This window comes from Heterocephalus glaber, unplaced genomic scaffold (genome assembly GCF_053883595.1).
Source record: "Heterocephalus glaber isolate CG9 unplaced genomic scaffold, H.glaber_assembly_v1.0 deba00001067, whole genome shotgun sequence".
NCBI classification, from domain to species: domain Eukaryota; kingdom Metazoa; phylum Chordata; class Mammalia; order Rodentia; family Bathyergidae; genus Heterocephalus; species Heterocephalus glaber.
The window spans coordinates 5,460,397-5,480,097 of record NW_028258187.1 but is presented as its reverse complement, the minus strand read 5'-3'; the positions used below and the strand labels follow the sequence as shown (position 1 = coordinate 5,480,097).

General features: G+C 45.1%; 1 protein-coding gene across 8 annotated transcripts in view; it reads right to left on the bottom strand.

The window, feature by feature from the left end:
• The window catches only part of Esrrg (estrogen related receptor gamma), a 538,714-nt gene that overhangs the window by 433,997 nt on the left and 85,016 nt on the right, over positions 1–19,701 (bottom strand). The window lies entirely within an intron of this gene.

The window sequence follows — 19,701 nt, the reverse complement described above, 5'->3', positions numbered from 1 at the left end:
ATGTATGATACTTCAAGAAAATAGCTAAATAACTCTGATCTGAAAAGGAACAATGAAACTGAACTAAACTGATCTCTCTCCAGGAGGACATATAGCTCAAATACTTCACGTAAAAGACACAAATGTCTAGCATTAAACTGTATTTCGCAGACGTTCTCTTTGCATTGAAATCTCATCTGAGCTGAAGATTACCTCTTTTCCTTCTGCTACACTAATCTTTTCTAGCCCGAAGGCCATAACTTGTGAATTATTAAACAATCATATTTGTAGCAGCAAATTGATTTCGGAGAGAATCTATATTGATTGAGATATTTAAAACTAATGATGCTGAGGTTCAGGTGTTTAGATATTATTACGTGTGATGAACTAAATTGAGAGGGTTTTTGTTTTGGGTTTTTTTTGCTATTTATACTGGTTTCCATTAATAGATGGTTCCATTTGCTCCTCAGCCTCAAATCCACCTAGCAGACCAACAGGAGAGCCTGTTCTCAACCAGCCAAAGCGCTCGAGATCCTCACACCCTGCCAGCTATTGCCAACAGTCATAAAATGATGGTAAGTGAGACGTGCGCGTGAGCAGGTCAGCAGCCTGCAGAGGACCGAGTCATGGCTGTAATCACTGGTGAACTAATCAGTCTTGCTCTATGCATTCAGGAGCTGCCCCCAAATCCCAGAAACCACACAAGAATCCAACGGCCAGAACTGGGTGAATGAAACTCTGTCACCAGGATCCAGGGATGCCAACGGCATGGTCATGACTTCTCTCTGCCCCATGCAGAGGGACATCTGCATTCACACACTGCCCTGAGCACTGAGCCACTGGAGCCACAGATGCAGTGGCCCAGCACCGAGCAAAGAGAATAATCCTGGTGGTGCCAGGTCTGCAGAAAGCCTGAGTCTAAGCCTGTGCTCTGCCACCCACGGGCTACACAAGCGCGGTCAGAGCACTGAGTGTCACCGGCTGCTGCCACTGAACGTGACAGGTGAGCAAATGCTTACCCTTTCACCTGGAAAGTGCAAATACCAGCCTTTTCACCAATGGCGTACAGCACAAGGCCATATATGTGTTGTTGTTGTTCTAGTTGCTATTCAACTGAGAGCTTGCCCAAGGATTTTAGTCCATAGGATGAGAGTCTCTGATTCCATGATTTCCTTTCTCTCTGGCCCATATCCACTCTATCACCAAACCCTGATGGCACAACCTTCAAAGGGCATCCAGAGACACCAAGGACTTCCACCACCCTGTAACCTCTGGAGCCCAACCCACCACCTCTCTGCCCTGACCACTCTGCTGTTCTCTAAAAGGCTGCTGCAATAATCCTTTCAAACGAGAGATCAGAGCCTGAGCAATGGTACACACCTGTGATCCCAGCTATTTGAGAGCCTGAGGTAGGAGGATCACAAGTTTGAGGGCAGCTCGTGCAATTTAAGGAGATCCTGTCCTAAAATAGAACAAATAAGGGAGCTGGGTATGTTGATGTAAGCCTATAATCCCAGCACTCTGGAGACTGAGGCAGGAGGATTCCAAATTCAAGCCCAGCCTGGGCAATTTAGCAATTTACTGAGATCCTGCCGCAAAAAGAATTTTAAAAGGGGCTGGGGACAGACATCTCAGTATATAGGGTCCAACCCCTAGTATCACAAACAAACAGAAAAGAGCATCCCTCTTCTTTGAACAGTTTCACCTCATTCCAAGTAGAAGCCACAGCCAGGACCTGGCTCAGGACCCTACCCTCAGGACACTGGTGGCTCCGGTTTCCAGGATGCCCTCTCTCCCAGGGCCCCCAGAATATCGGTCACCCCAATCCCATTACTGTCTCCCCTGCCAGACACTCTCACGATGCTCACCGCTCCTCATCTGCTCCAGGTCTTTCTGCAAAAGTCACTGTCCTGGCAGCGGCAGTCCTGCCACACTCTGAACTTCTCCCCAGGCCCCTCCTCTCGATTTACATTCCTATCGTCAGACTTACGTTCTTTATCCTTCTTCAGTTTTTACTCAAAAGCCAGCTCTAGGCAGGCAGAGGTCCCCACTGTGGTATTCCAGGACCCGCCATCAGAGCTGGCCCCACAAAGAGTAAGAGGGTGGATGATGAATTCCCAATCCCGCCCCCAGCCTTCTACATTCTGGATCTGGCCCGCTCTACACCCTACACCCATTTCCATAACCATCCCTGCCCCCAAGGATGACACTGCCCCTCAGTCACAAAACCTCATCCCACTGGTGAGCTTAAACCTGAAGTAGAAAGGGATGGTCACTATCATAATCGGAACTATTACCACTAACAACGCTGGAACTCGGTTCCTCTTTCCAAAAATCTTGTCAGCTTGCTTGAGTCCCCCAAATTCTTCATATCACCAAAATCTGATCCCAACTCTTTCAGTGTCCGTTTTCCAAAGACGGGACAAGATAGCAACAGAAAGATTTCCTTAAACTGAGATTCACAATATTTTTATTCCTAAACCACATATACATTAGACTCCAAAGTTCTCAAGGAAAATAAATAAAAAGGCTGGTTTATAATTTTTTAAACAGAAAAATAGGCCGCAGCACTTTAAAACTTCTCAGTTGGAAAGGGATATTTTTGGTCAATGATCTATTTTTATTTCTGCTCTGCTGTTTCTCAAGGAGTCCAATGACAAGGACCTGTCCTTCAAAGTTTTAGTCTGTGGGCGCAGAATTAGCATTTGCAATCACTTTCCCTGGCGGAAGTACACAGGTCTCTGCTCCCATCCCCAGCCCCCTCTCCCCTCAGACGACGGACAGGGCAGTTTCCCGGTTACGTTTCCTCTTTTCCCTCCAGAATTTTCTCAGCAGGTTACAAAACACATTTTTTAAAGTAATTTGTACACCGCCCCCCAAAGGACAGACTGTGGGCTTTAAACACCATATGATGTGTCTGCTTAAACTGCTGACACTGTCTATTTTAGTTAACAAATTTGTTGTATGTCATTCTTAATCAACAGACGTATCTTTTTGTTGCTCTTATTGATTTCACAGAAAAGCCAGTTCATGTTATTACGCTGCATGGTGTACTCCAAACAGCTATCCTGACAGACTTTTTTAATAAAAACAAATATCAACTGGGAACTCAGAAATGAGATCAGATTGTTTTGTCAACCAAGGTACGACCACTGCTGCATTTCACATTCTCCTTGCACCGTCCTCCTGCTTTTTAAAACAAGCTGGTCAGATCAAGGACAGATATGGAAAGGGGGAGACGTAAAAAGCAACTTCTGTTTAACTGTTGGTAAAGCTGGTATCCAAAGGAGGAAAACAAGAAAGTATAGGAAGGCAGGTGTGAGCATTAAGCTCAGGAAATGGGAGCCAAAAATTCTTCTATGGTGATGCAGTTGCCTTCCCAATTCGGCAGATGATCTGGAAGGGCCCTTCCTTTATTCTGGCTCTAGATGATACTAAGTCAGAGATGAGTGATTCTCAAACACTCTGGAAATACACAATGCCCACTACAAAGGCACTCACAGAATTCTCAAAGTATCCACTTCAGCTCCCAATGTTTATATATTCTGCTGTTCTTAGTCTAAGCCATGAAGGAAGATGCTCTAGCCAAATAAGCCAGGGATCTGATCGCTTTGATTACAAGAACCATCCTTAACCAAGGAGGCTGAGCTAGGCAAGGGGCTGATTAACCAGGGCATCCTTTATGCTGCTGCTGAAAGACCGCATGTTTTGGTTCCTGTACCTGAGAGTCCCCTGTAGAACTCATCACATATGCCATATTAGAGAGCAAATGACCAAGCACTTCACTCTCTTACCCCCGAAATCCAACTAAAATCTTTACCCATGACAAATATTTCAACAATTGCTGCTTTCCATAGTAGATCTAACCATCTTCTGGACATTTATTAGCATCACAGTTCTCCCAGGGCTTAAGACTACTTCCAAGCAGATTTCACTGGGTATACAACATCTCATAGAAATGTCCAATCCAACTTTCTTAGAAAGTCATATGTAACAAAATTGCTAGCGAGGTGCTTTGTTAATGCGAAAAGTTTTAGGAAAAATGTGTTAGCTAGTGAAGATGCATAAAGACAAAATACACAAATCAGTTTAATAACTCTGAATAAAGGACTTGCTTTAAGCTACATAAGTATAACCCAGCATGGGGACGGAGAAAGTGTATGAAAAGGACTGCTTCCTTCACCTACCTCAGGCCCTTCTAGTAATTTAGAAATAAGTTAGAGGAAATTAAACCATGAAGTTTTCCCACAAGGCTGCAAACCTTGAGCTGTTGGGTGAATCTCCAAACCGTACCAGTACTGTGAGCTGCTTCACGAAGCTGTCCTCCAGCGAGTGTAACCTTCACACCCAGTGTCTCCATGGCTGTGACAATGTCCCTCAGAGCAATAGCCTTCAGTGTTAAACACCTTGTAATTATGGCCTCATTGACCAAAGGTACCAAACGTACACTCAACCCTTCAGTTCACAAAGCCAGACTACATTTTGGCAGCAGTGGTAGTGATTTTTTTTCTGTAGGAACCTAACTGGCTGGTTAGACTCATTTTTTTATTACCCTTCAATAACAAGGTTTATGTTTTGGTTCACGTTTAAAGGATGGATTGTTCTCAAATGAGTCTGTCTTCCCTCCTTACGACTCTTCCGACTTTCATCAGGAAGGAGAGGCAGAGCTCTGGTCCATATGCAGCCTGTCAAGTGGACGAGAGGTAGAATAATTGTGAATTCACAGCTTCCACCTGCTCAGTTAGTTCAGTTATGGTGAAGCCCAGAATATGAGCTTCCAGGGTTGAGACAGGGTCATTTTCTTTCTTATTTTCTACTTGCTACCATTTATGTTTATATTCACAAAGGATGGGAGACCAAGGGACTCAAACTCCTTCTCCTCTCCCTCCTCCTTTTTTCTTTTCCTCTCTCTTCCCCTCTCTCTTCCTCTCCTCTCTCTCTGTCTCTGTCAGTCTGTCTGTCTGTCTCTCTCTGGCTCATTTCTTTTATTGTTTGAGAAACCCTAAGATTCTCAGTGGAGCAAGAAATTACAGATTTGAATCACTGTTGGCTTAAACCATTTTTTAGCAGATTAGGACATTTCTTCTCTGCTATGGGAATTATCTGCCAAGCTCATAGGCAGCAGGTTCTACTGCAACCTAGTGATATTAGGATGAAAAAAAGTCCTACAAGTTGGAGATCTATGTAAACAAATTTTCCAGTGAGGATTTACACATTTTTTTAAATCTCAGATATGAGATGGACAAAATTTGAAGGGTAGATTTTTAGCTACATTTGCCGTCTTTATTTTACTTTATACTTGTAGAGCACTTCCTCAAACCCTTCTACAGAGCCTAGAGCTGGGGAGGTTCTTAAAGATGACCTCTCACAACCCATGGGAGGCTGAAGCACAAAAAATAAGCTCCAGGCCAACCACCCACAGGCACTGGGTGCCTGGGCCTTCAGGAGCCCAAGGGCTGCGACTCTCTGTCCACTCTGTTTAAAAGTCAGAGTGGCTACAAGCTCCAGAGTTGTTGGGGAACCGTTAACCATAGATGAGCAGGGAAACCGGGACACAGGGTGGTCATGTGCTCAAAACAAAGGTTGGCAAAGGGCTGTGGGGGGGCGGGGAGCCTCCCCCAGTCCCCACCCCACTCCATCCTCCCCTCCCCTATTACAGGAGACTGAGCCCAGGCCTCCAGGCTGAGCTACATCCGAAGCCCTGTTATGTTCCCCTTTTTTTTGAGACAGGGTCTTGCTAAGCCCTAATATGCCCCAGCTGGACTCACACTTGCCATTCTCCTGCCTCAGTTTCCCAGAGTTCTGGAGTTCCAGGTGTGTACCACCATGCCTGGCTCCAGCCGCTTTGGGAGTTACAGTTTTATGGGGACATAGCCCCACCCACTCGCTGCTTCTGCACTGCAGTGGTGGCACTGGGCAGTCGTGACACAGACTGTACGACTAACAAAGCAGAATGCGTTTATGATCCGGCCCCTACAGTACAAGTTTGCCTGTCCCTAGCACCAGGTATGCAGATGACTTAGCAGATCATGTGCCCTTTCCATGTAGGGAACAAGATGCAGTCTGGTCAAACGTGTGAACCCTAACCCTGCTAGAATCAAGACGATCTCCTGGACGTTGTAGGCTCAGTTCTGTGCAGGGGCATATGATATGTCCACACTGCTGGACCTGTGGCCCTTCCCACGTCCCATACCCTGAGGCTCTTCAAAGAGTGAGCAGAGAGGACCACCTCCAGGCAAGGCCCGCAGGGTTTCCCTCTGCAGGACGGGGACTTCCAGTGCCTGCCATGGTTCCACATATCCAGTGACGGAGCAAGAACAGTGGCTCCTTTGCGCTTCTTGAAGGAGGAGGCGAGGTCTCTTTCTTGTACTGTCCTCTTCTCTCCACCCTCTTTCCTCAGATGGCTCAGATTCCCACAGCTGATCGCTACGTCCTCAAAGACACAAACTATTTCAAGGCTGGACAGCTGCGGTGGCCACTGGAGCCAAGACTGGCCTTTTCTGATTCGCTCAGACCATCTGAGGAGTCAGCCAGCCTGGGAGAAAAGAAGCTCTCTCCATGCCCCTCTCCCTCTTCTCCTCCCTTTTACTTTTGTCTCCTGGAAGCGAGCCTGGGATACATGAATGGACCTTAGGCCGGCTTGATCTGGAAGATGAAAAGCCTCTCTAGCACTCTCTCTCGCTGGCTTTGGGTCCTCCTGCCCAACCTTGACACCACAGAGGAATGCGATGGACAGTCCTTATCTCAAGGGTGCTAATGTATGCCGCAGGATTGCGCTTAAGGAACACAGCTCATCTTCCTGGCTATAACCAGCTGTGGGACTTGGTACTGGACACAGACACCAGAGCCCCTCCACCTGCACCTCAGTCCCTGCCCTACGGGCCAGTTTCTAGGCACTGTCTTATTCGTAAGTTTCCTTTGGGGTTTCCAAGACATGGTAAGCTTGGACATGAATAGGGTTCTTTGCTTCTTGGATCTCCAACCACGACATCAGAGAGACAATATCATAAAGGACATTGGAACAAGAACACCTGGATTCAACATCTGCGATCTGCTATGTATCAGCTAATTGAAAAATTACTCAAGCTCTGTGCCTCTGTTTTCTCCTCTGTACAGTGTGGTCAACAAAACCCTACCTCGGGGCCAGGGATTCAGCTCAGTGATTCCGCCGCCTGCCTCGCAAGCGCAAGATTCTGAGTTTGATCCCTAGTACCAAACAACAAAAAACCCCTGCCTCACAGAAGCGCTGGAAAAATTAAATGCATGGATAGATGTAAAGTACTCAACACTCTGACTGGTACCATAAGTAATGACCAAAATATGTGGTTAATAATTGGGATGAAAACAAATTTGATTTTTGAGCAAACTGTCATCAACATATTGAACATCTAGTTAGCTGGCCAACTTCTAAAAGGAGAGTGTAATAATAATTTAATAAACATGTGCATGTTCCACTGCAATGCTAGCTTTTCACAAAGTAATTCTGAAGGCATCTGAACTTCCAGAACTGAACAATACAGTGTTTGAAATGGACACTCCCATGGGAAGTTTTTGAAACTTCACACTGCTGAATCCAAAGTCTCATCCATACAAACTGCTCTCTCCTCCTTCTTTTCTTCCTACCCAGTTTAAGCCCGCACTTTCTAGTCCCACATGCCTTTTTCATGAAGTCCATTTAAAACCCCTGTCTATGGCCCATGAAGCCCTGCTCCCTCTGGCCCCATTGGCCCTAAAGCTTCCCTTCGGTATCAGAGCACCAGGTGCAACTGAAGGCCTTGGTTAGTAAAATGCATGAGCTGTGACCCCATGTCTGCTGCCCACGTACAGTCCTACTACCTGAGTCAAAGGCAGACAGCTCCAGCTATGTATCCCGGAAGAACCTCCCACCTGATAAACCCACAGTGTTCGACCGGAAGGTCATGCCATTTTTTTATAGTATTTCCCATCCCCTATCCTGACTACGGACTGCACTGTCACTTGCTAATCTTTTTTCCAAAGCAGAAACCTCTCCTCCTCGGTTCCTCCTGCCCGCACTCCCCTCATATCTAATGAGTGGTCAGCCTGGCCTCGTCCATCTGTTTAACAGTGGTCAGGTCTCCCGGGCCCCTGCAGCTTGTGGGCACTGGGCCAGTTGACACCCACTCTACCTCACTGCAACCACAGCCACCGTTTCTTGTCTTGTCCTTGCTCCATCCTCCAAGGTGCTATCTCCCTAGGGTTAAGGGAGCCACTCCACAGGGCTTCTGCTGCGTACACACCTCTCCCGTTCCTCCAGCCACATGCATCCCATAGCATGGTGCATGACGTCTGCCTGCTAACTGGGAAGCCTCGGCCCCTCCTGTCTGCTCAGTTATCTCCCATCTTGTGCTCCAGCAGCCTAAGAACCAACAGTTGACAGAACTGGAAGTTTCCAAAATATACCAGGTGGTCTCCTGCCCTTACATATGCTTCTCTCTTACCCTGTAATACTTGTGTCTACCTCTTCTATAGAGAAACTATTATTTGTCCACAACATTCCAGCGAAACGTTACCCTTTGCATCCGTTCCTGAGTGCTCTATGTGAGCACCTGTGAGAGCCAGATACCAGGCCAGGCATTGCTTATGCAGAAGCGCACCCCAAGGCAAGCTGCACAGGTGAAGGGGCCTTCTCCTCCATACCACCCTGTCCTTGGCCTGATGCATCCTTCCCTTACAGCAAGAGAATGACTCAGTGGGAGTTACGCGCACACCTGCCTTTCCTCTCTACCACAAGCATAATACTCAATTCAATCGATGTTGAAAGAATGAAAAACTATCTCTGTCCCTTCACTTAATTTATTCTCTGGTTTTATTGGATTTCTCAAAGCGTATAATCTAATACAAGGCACAGTGGTCAACAACATAGGCTTTGGAGTCAGATGATCTGAGTTCTCAAACCGGCTCTCCTGTTCATCGGCTCTGTGATCTGGGGTGGGCTGCTTATCTATTGTCTATAGAGTGGGCATAACACCGGCCTTCCATTTCCTGGTGCTGCTATGAGGAATTTTAGGGTTGAGATCTAAGAAGTCCCCCAGAAGTCTCGTGTGTTCAGAGGAGGAGCTTGTGCGAGGTGGCTGGATGGAGGCACTACATTCATCAGTGACGCACTTATTCTGAGAGTGCTGTTGCGAGGCAGGGCCTGATGGGAAGAGGTGGTCACTAGGCATGACAGGAAGGGTGCATCTTTCTGCCTGCCTCCTCCCTGCTCTCTCTGCTGCCTGGATGCCATGGGATGAGCAGCTCTCCTCCCCCTGGACCCTTCTGCCCTGCTTGGAGCCTGGCATGGACTGACTTGGAGCCTGCTGCCCATGGACTGAAACCTCCAAAGCCATAAACTATAATAAACCTCTTCTTTTAGTTGTGGGTGTTGGGTATTGTGTCTCAGTATGAAAAAAGAGACAAAGACAAGGAGTCAATGAGGTCATGCACGCAAATAATTCAAAACAGCACCTAGCCTAAAATAACTTCAGTAAATGTTACCATTTGTTATTTTACACTTCATACTGCACATCTACACGTGTAAGAGATGACTGATGGCCATAAATAAAAATTAATCTCTTGGTTCAAATAGTCACTTATTCCACAATTCGTACTTCCTGTATGATTTTCAATCTTGCTGAACCTAAAGAGTTAAATGCACACACGCACACGCATGCACACACGCATTCCCAACCGAGGCTTGTCATCCGAGGATGAGGGTCGAAGAAGGGAGTGCTGCTGGTTATGGATGTTAAATAAACAATTTTTTCTTACAACAAACCCCTGCCACCCTGCTGGCACCATGTCACGGCCCGAGATGACTTAGTGTCTCCCAAGCATGACCAAGCGATTAGCATGGCCGTGTCCGTGCACCTCGACAGTAATGGGAGCTCTCTTTCCATTTGCCATGTATTGAAGCCTGAGCGCTTCGCTGCTCCGTGCATTTTCAGCTTGATAAATTCATTATTCTCCATATTTTTCTTTTCCCTCCTTCAGAGAAAATTTTTCCCCCAAAGGCTAGGATGTTTTTATTCCCTCTTACAAAATAGGTGATTTTTCAATGCAACCATTTGACATAATGTCACTAACCACTTGGGTACACCCAATGTCACTGTAAGAAAAAGGAGGAAACAATGAAATATAAGCCCACTGATATAAATATCACCGTACTGTTAATCTATGGATAGAAACACACAGGTATAAATTCAGTATCTTCCAAGAAGAAACTTTTCTGCTTTAGAACTGAAAGACAAAGTTACTCAGTAGAGATGAGCAATGATATGCTGGTCTGCACCTCAGATCTGAGAGCTCATCTCCCACTCTGCATTTTCCCTCCCTCCCTATAGGCAGGGTGCCCTGGTGCCCAAGTGTGTTCCTCTCCAGTCCTCACACATGACGGGTACCTGGCTGCCCAGACCCTGCACTCCCACATAGGAAGGTGGTGCAGGGTGACAAGGTGACATTGTCACCCTGTGCTGTCATAAACCACTTTCAGGAGAAAAAGAAAAATTACTCTAATGGCACAAAATAGTGGGTAATAGAACACATCACTTAAAACTGGTCGTTGGCTTCCAAACTTAGTCTTTCCAGTTACATGACAGTTTGGCTTTCAGCGGTGTTATGATTTAGACTGGAAATATCCCCCAGAGGCTCATGGGTTGAAGAGCTATCCGCAGTGCAGTAATGTTTAAACATGGGGCTTTTGAAAGTGATTGGATCAGGAAGGCTCCCATCTCATGAACGGATTAACTGAATGGACTAGTGGGAGGTGAAGGAAACTGTACAAGGTGAGGTGGGACTTCCTTGGAGGAAATAGGTCACTGGGCTTCCTTCTTACTTTCTCTCTGCCTCCTCTCTACCGTGAGAGGACATGTTGCTTCACCGCTTGCTCTAACAATAGGCCCAAAGGCAATGGAGCCAGCAACCACGGACTGAACCTTCTGACACCGAGGTCCAAAATAAACCTTTTCTCCTCTAAGTGGTTCTTCTCAGATACTGGGTCACAGCAGTGGAAAGCTGACCAACACAAGCAGCACAAGATCTTAAAGGACGAACCCCATAAGAAACAACAAACAGGCTTTCTCTGATAAAGCTGAAGAAAGACCTAGAATTTAGTAAGCAATTAGGACTCTGCCCATCCAGAAGGTGGCATCATAACCACCTGCACATGCCTACGTCCCAGTCACCAATAATTTTATCTTCATACATATGAGCCATGAGTCACCAGGACCTTGTATCTGTGAGCACTTAGGATAATGGCTAAAACTCTGGCCCATCCAGGAGGACCATCTCAGTTTGAAATCAAATGGCACAATGACCTCAAATAGCTTACGAAACTCTCCAAACCTCAGTGTTCTCATCAGTCAAGCAGAACTGCTACTAAACATTTGATATGTCACATGGTGGTTAAACAATGTAATTCATGATGTATGCTTAGCATAAACAGCTTTTCTTAGAATTGGTATAAAACACAGTAGTATAGCATATTAGTCAGCTTTCCTGTTGCTGGGACAAAATACCTGACACATGCAACTCAGAGAAGGAGAGGTTTAATCTGGCTTACGGTTTCAGAGGTTTCAGTTCATGGTCAGTTCCAAGGCAAGAACATCATGGAAAGGCATGGGGGAAGAAATCTGACCAAGGTGGTCCCCTTACAATCCAATCACCTCTTCAAGATTCTCTTAATCGAGTCAAGCTGATACTCAAGATTTCTTGGCACACAATGATTATTTTTTGCTTCTGATAATTTTCTGGTATATCTTAAAACATACTTCCTATTTCAAAATCAAACACAAAAGTTCTTTCTAGGTTAAAAATTTTGATGTTGTTTAACTAAAATTTTATTTTAACCAAATATGAGTAAAATGATCTCTTTCTTTTAGAGATACACATACACCATTTGTTTACATATATATGCATATAAACAATTATATGTAAACAGTAAGAATTTGTTATATATACAATAATTATATATAAACCAATTATATTATATATAAACTATAAGAAACTGCCCCCCACAATGGGTAATATGCAATAATAGCAGTGTTTTTGGTTTTTTGTAATATGTACCAGGTTACCATAAAAATGCTCCCTTTTATAAGATGATATCAAAATGACCCTGCCTCCTAATTGGGTTTCTTACAGAGCGCAAAGTCTGTCATATCCCAAACGGCTAACACTTCCATTTAACAAAATAACCTCATATCCTCCCACCCTTCTGGGAGGCGCAACCTTGCTGTAGGGTCCTGGTGCAGGGGGAGGGGGCCAAGCAATAATAAGAAGGGATAGTAGGTGGGGGTTGTGGTGCTATAAATAACCAAAGAACATGACTACATTCAGAGCTCTCATGCGGTGGATTCAGGCACAGGTCTTGCTTTGTTGCCTGAAACAAGGGTTTTGTCCAAGCTTCTCGGAGCTCCTGGCAGGAACACAATCTTCTACATATATTTTTTTCTTTTGAGGAACCAAGAGCTCAAAATAAATCCTTCAGATTGCTTGAAGACCTTCTAATCCCCAAGCTGCACTCACACAGTACTGAGGGAATGGCCTGCCCACACTAGCTGATGAGAGTTTCATGCAGAGTAACTCCAGAAACATCCAGTTTTCTCTGGCAAAGTCTTAACAAGCTGAAGCACATATTTCAGTGGCTAGAGTTTGCTTCTCTAGCACCTTCACTATGGATGCTTTCTACAGTAGTTTGGCAAAGACAAACATCTGTTTCCGGGAAGACACCTGATAAACGTAACCATTCCTATAGTGGTCCAGTGCTGACCAGAAGGAATGTTTGCAGAGATTCTTTGCGCAGGGAGCATGGCCCAGGTGTCTATAAAAGCATCAGCCCAGCAAGAGAAGAACCAACCAACACTGCTAAAAATCTCAGGGCTGTCTCCACTCAAAATCTGTTGAGGCTCCATGCTCAAAAACGAACCCCATGTTGAGCCCACTAGAGAATGATCTACATAACCCTGGCCCACCACAGATATTTAGTGACTCATTTGCATTCCTGTCAAATCGAGAGGTGTCTACTATGTGCCTGTGGCTCTGTAGAGTCCCAGGAGAAGTTGGGGTCCATAAACCAGGGAATGAGTCTCATTAATACCTTCATGTCACTTTTCCATCTGTGACACCAGTGACACCTTTTATTTGCCTATTTCTGAATATTCTTTATTAAACAATAAACTCAAGAATAATTCCATACAAATCACCAGTGTATGTATTATTTCTTATGACTGCAATGGCTCCTTCATGGCCAAGGTGAGGCCCTGTTTCTGGGTAGTGATGAAGTTTGCCACTGTGGTACCCCTTATCCAAAGCCCGCTTTAGAAACGTACGCTGCAGAACATCACTCGGGCAGAGTCTGTAAGTCTGGATTTTAAAAGGTATTGATAGGCATCAGAGGCTGCCCCACTCCACCAGCCTCCCGTATTTATCAGTACCTTCTGAAGTTCTAGAAGTTCTTTTGAACAGCTTTATGCACTCCTTCCAAATTTTCCCAGCCCCCAAAGAACCTCCAAACACTGGGAGGGGCTGGCCAACAAAATTCAGAGCAAAGTGATGGGAAAGTCACCCTCAGGCTGGCGTGGGGGTGGGGGGCAAGGCGGTGCAAATCCAAGACAAAGTTTCCCCGATGACTCAACTCTAGAAATAGCTCTGTACCTCCCTACAATGGCCTAATCCACCTCATTCCCGCATCTTTCATATAAACAATATGATGACGATTTTCAGTTAAGAACTTGCTTTTCCACAGGACTGCATGGGATCCTACTCGCCTTATCTGCACTGTTGAAGGTGACGGCCGGCACATCTTACCTAAAAGCCATGTGTCCAATGTCACTCAACTCCAGGCCATCTGGGAACAAAGCTCACAGGGGTGCACATATTCACACACTGACCTTGGGCTGGATCCAGAAGAACCAGGCTGGCTGTGGAGGGGCTGCCAGCCTAGACAGCATCTTCCCCATGGAGACAGGAAGTGATGGGAAGCAAAGGGGAAGCAAGATACACACACATGAGCCCCAGTCCTTGGGAGCTGGGATACAGACGTGCTAGACAGGGGAAGACCATGTTAGCTTCTAAATGCCATGCTGCGGGCAGATGTGCTGCCCAGAACCCAAAAGTCTGAACTTCCGGTCCCCTCACCACAGGCCTCTTCCCATGCTCCTGAGCACATACAGTTGTGTATTTTGCAAGATATTTTAGCCACAGTGGATCTCTGACTTTCCCTCCAGACCTCTCCTTGGTGGCCAAAGGTATTCTGGGAATTCCACTCAGGGACTGCTGAATTGTCAAAATGCTTCATTTGTGTTTAAAAATGTATATTTATGTAGCTCATAATCACTTCCATGTCTAGCTAAATTATTGTTAGTCATCCCCTTGTAGGAACAGCTGGCAGACATGTCCCTCCCAGCCCACAAACACTAGTGAGAGCTAAGAAGGCAGGGCCAGAGGTGGGCCAGAATGCATGCCAGTCCTCCAGGGATCTAGCACAACCATGTGTCCTCCTGGGAGAGAAAGGAGGTCTGAAATGCACTAAGCCAGTGCTAGTCCAGAAAATCCTTCTAACCTCATAGCTCATCTATGCAAGAAACGTGATAGAGTTCCAAAAATTTGACAACCATGCTAAAAATTTACATAACACTGCCAATGATGAGTAGTGTAACTGAATGAAGCCGTTTAAAACCATCAGTAATAAAAAAAAAAGAAAACAAATTTCAATCAATTTGCTAAAGGAAAGACTAAATTGTCTTTCTATTCTTTCCATGGAAAACGAGATTACAAAATCTTTGTTGTCCTAATAATGTTAAGTGAAATAAATCATACGCACAAGGTAAATACCAGATGGTTTCTCTCATGTGAGTAATGCAAAATACAAATGACGAGCAAAATAAAAGACTGATAAAAGCAAACAGGGAGTCGGATCCTCTGAAAATGGGAATGGGACCAGGAGAAGGAGCTGAGGGGAGGGCTGGGAAGAGAAGGGAACATGAAGATCTAAGGCATGTCATGGAGACAACAAATAGCCACAATGGATGTAAACACCGGATGTCACACCTGGGACTTAAAAGAAAAGTAATAATAATGAAAACAGGGAAAGGAGATCTAGAGATGGAGGGAGCTGTGTGGGGAAAGGAAGGAAATAAAGAAGTCAGGAAATGTTAAACACATGTACGTACTCTCTAAGATGGAGGTAAACTTCACGTGCTGCAAATGAGTCCTAATAAAGTAAAATTTTAAAGAGGCAGAGAATATGCACCCAAAAAGAGAAAAGCAAAAAAGAGAAAAAACGTTTCACAGAAGAGTGTTAGACACCTAATTAAAATGTTATTTTCCTGGATTTTTAATGTTGTGATATTTGTACGCCTCACTAAATTTAAAATTTGTTGTGATTTCCTTTCTCATTCTAAACAAGTAGATTCACTTTTGTACCTAATTTTGCATTTTTAATTTCATATCCTTCCCCTGACACCATGGAGAGAAGGAGCCTGTATCCGTGCATGGCCTAGATTAAAGAATACCCGTCGCTCCTCATAGGAACAGAGAGCAGTGGCACCAGGGACTCTCCACAGGGAGGATAATCATGGCATTGCCTGGTCCAGCTCCCAGTCCTGCCTGGAAGTGTGTCCAGTGCTGAACATCTGGGACATCCAAGTATGCACACTTGACCAGGGGATGCAAGCCCAGTTGCATCCTTACTACTGTGAGGGGAATCTCATTTCAGAGGAAGAAGGCCCAGGAAGGGCTGCAAAGGGTTCCATCGGAGCATCCCGTGTGGACCCAGAAGTTGCTGGCTCAAAGCTTTGAAGAGGGTGCTCACTGCCAGTCTACCATTCCTGTCCGTGAGCTTAAGCCCAGGACTTAGTTACCCAGTGCTCCCTGTTGTGCCTTAGACCTAAAATAGATATCCCTCAAAAGTGTCCTGTGTTCTAAGGTGAAGCCTGGTTTGAGGTGGGTCACTGAGGCAAGACCTGGAAGGGTGTATTCTTATCCTTGGCTCCTCCCTTCCCTCTCTCTGCCTCTTGGCTGCCATGGGGTGAGTAGCTTTCCTCCATGTCTTCTTCTACCATATTTCATCTGGCTTGCAGCCAGCCGACCATGGACTGAACCTACTGGAAACTATGAGCCAAATGAACCACTCCTCCCTTAAGTTGTGGATGACAAGAAAACAACTAATACACCACTCAAACCTTCCTCCTTCACCAGTTCAGTGCAGACTGGCTCAAGTGCCATCACCTGGAATGTCTGATCCGGGTACCATGATGGTTTGTCTGCCTGTTTGTGTGTCAACAGAAATACCTCAGGAATCAATCCCTTATCGAGGCCCTAGCCCATGAGTGACAGAAGAATTAATGTTCGAGTGTCCCTTTCCTCATCCATTGGTGGGATCACACTGAGGTTCCCTGCAAGACCAAGTAGCAGCTATGCACGATGGTTCCCATGAGCTACCTTCCCACACGGTCTTCCTTACTTCATTTTCTGCTGAGATCACCTCCCAAATAAACTACTGCCCTTGAATCTTTGTCTCCAGGGCTGTTTCTGTGGAAACTCAAACTGAAGTGCTGTGATATTAAAGCTCATCAGAGAAAACACAATTGGAAGTAAAGGTATGCCTAGAGTTGGGTAACTGCCATGACTTTACCTATTAAGTCCAGAAGCCACCAGCATCTGTGCTTTCTGTTCACCTTGAAGGGGAGATCTGAGGGGGAAGTTACTTACCCTCAGGATTTAAGTTCATGATCACCATGGAACTTTGCAGATTATCTGCGAAAGTCTACTTTTCTTCTCACCTCCACCACCACCTGTGACCCCCACTCTTGACAGTTCCTCTCCTCATTGTAAGTTGAAGCACTCAGATTGCATTTACGCTGGTGGCAATGAGCTTCCTGCCTTCTCTTCTGCTTTCTTCTGGAGCTCTAGCCTCAGTTTCCCTGAATTGGATATGGGTTCATTCTCCATTTCTGCCCTTCTGTTGGAGAACCCTGTCCTTCAGAACAGCAGGCTGTGATATGGTGACTTAACTAGCTGGTGCCCACTTAGGTCCTCTTTTTCTAATTCTTTGGGCATGGTAACCTCATAACTATCTCTTTCCCTGAGTCAGTTCTGTTTCGTTGAAGTGCTGCTCTCAGTGCCTCCATAGGAGACTGTGTTTCAATGGCTCTGGGCACTCAGAGCCGCCTTCTACTTTAAACCCAATAATTTACCAGTTCCTCAAGGAGAATGTCTATTGGATAGTTACTCAGACCAAACCATAAGAGCAAAATAAATGTGCATAAAGGAGAAGGAAGAGGCCCATGCCCATTTTTGAGGGGTCTCCAGTTTTCCCTTCCCCTGGAATGGGAGACTGAGAAGTAAATGTACTTCCAAGCTTTGCACCTCCATCATGACAGGCTAATGGCAGATGTGAAGACAGTCTCTCTTGTCCACACACGTGTAAGTGCCTATTGTTTGTATAAAACACTGGGGTGGCTAATTAGCAATAAGATACAACTAAAGATATGAGTATCTATTATTCAAAAAGAGATTTATCAAATGCCTCCCCCTTTCTCTGGTTAAAATCATCAACCAATACGTGAAAATATGCTTTCTAGGGTACACACAAGTGTGTGTCACCACTCAGCACCAAGTCTCCCTCATACAGTTCCCACTCACTTGGTGCACAGCTATCTTCAACTGCCTGGCAAGGGCTCCCATCACCCTCCAAGGAGAGACGAAAGTGTGCTCCTGCCGTGTGCTTTGGTTTCCACTCGTGCCCTACAGCAGAAGTTTATAAGTCACTTCCCACTGGAAAGGGTTTGTTGGGGAGTTCTTTGGTATCACTGACTTCTGGGACACTTGAAATTTCCTGAAATTTGCCTTCTGAGAAAAATATTCGGGCTTTAGCTTAGATGATTTAGAATGAAAGTAAGAAACTCTGTGTTTCAGCGCACAGTTCCACAACTCTTAAAATCATCTGAATTCAAAGGGAACACAATCAGAGATTTTTTTTCCAACCTGCATCCACTTACTCTTGGCCAAACCATCCAGACTTTGCAAGTGGTGTAACTGACGGGTATTGACCCGAAGGACAAGAAGGGCAAAGGTGATGTTTCTAGGAGCACGAATGTCAATCAGTGTGCACTCCCAGCCCAAAACATGGATGCTTTGTAACGTGGACCCACGGATCCTATTATTAAAATAAGCAGTAGCAGTCCTTACTCAAGTTGCAAAAATAGAAAGTTAAGAAAAACACTTAAAACAATCAATGCCAAAAAAAAATGTTAGCCTCACCTATATTGATCTCTTAACATCTGGCACATGCACCAATTCTGGACCGTAATGTTTAGAAAAAGAGTTAAATTTGTGTTTTTTTGCTCTGGTCCTACACAGAGCAACAAGCGCTCTGGGATCTGAACAGAGAAGGCTTGCTCTGGTTCCACAGGCTTTATCTCCTTAGTCACTCAAGCTTCTGAACCCAGGGGTTTGTTTCTGGTGCTGCCGTTGTCATCTATCATCAGTAAAATTCTTGAGTTCAGCAAAGATTCATGGGGAATCTAATCTGGGCCAAGTACTAGGCAGACAATGATGAGCAACATGAAGGTCCTGCCCTCACAAGGGTCTCCCATCTAATGGAAAAAGACAATCGATGGATAAATAAATAGAAACTAAAGGAACTCAGAGTGGAAGGAGAGGGAAGAAAAAGAAAGAGACTATTCCCCTGAAGAACCAGAAACAGAAAAAAAAGATAGAATGTAATAAACACAGCTATATTAGAAGAAATCAGGGTGGGCCACTAAGTAGTTGCTTCATTGGACCCAAGGGCTAGAACCTCCTAACAGCAAGTGTTGCTTCTAGAAAGAAATCTCTGGGTGTGGTTTGTGTTTGCCAGTTAATGCACCCCATATGTGACTCTCAAGTATCAGTCACTGTGCCGAAGTTCTCCTTCATCCAGTCACTGGGATGCCCCGGCACTGGGATTTTTGTCCCTAACCCTCCCCAGACATGGTATGATATGCTGCTCACAAAGGCCAAAGGACTAAGGACTAAGGACAGCTGCCAGGTAGACTTTTGGATTCGCATGAAGTCTGGATGTTTCAGACCAAATGAATCCACTGGGCCTGCGTGACCTCAATGAAGTCAGGAAGGGGCTGTACTTTGGCCACACACCCTAAACCGCACTCGGTGCTTAAGCTTCTGACCTGTCAGTCCCCGTGACTCCCCTTTAGCGATATTTAACTACTTGTGACATGAGATTCTGAAAGCTTTTTGAAAGTCTTATTCACTAATGGAAAAGCCTCTTACATATTTTATAAAACTAAACAAACATCAAAGTTAACACTCAAGTGCAGCCTGTTTTTTTCTGAACTCTCCGAGCCTCGTCAGCATACAAATCCCTCTTGCAGATTCTAGGAAGACCAATAGCAGAAGAGTCCTAACTTATTAGGTGTAAAAACTATAAGCTGCCCAAGGGCAAAGATTCTATTTCACATTTTTGGATCCCTGATACCCAGCAGTTCTCCCCAATACCAGGTAGCTGATCAAAAAATGTTTGCTTAATGGGAAAATTCATAAGATATTTAACAACACAGGTCACTCAGCATTTGTTAATTTTCCTTTAAAATTTCTTTTAGCTGCCTCTAAATTGTACATGAAAATAACAATTCCATTATAATGTGTTCTGAACCAAACTCCCAATAATACTTCACAGACTGCAAATTTTCAAAGGACACGTGGGCTGAATGTATATCCTTA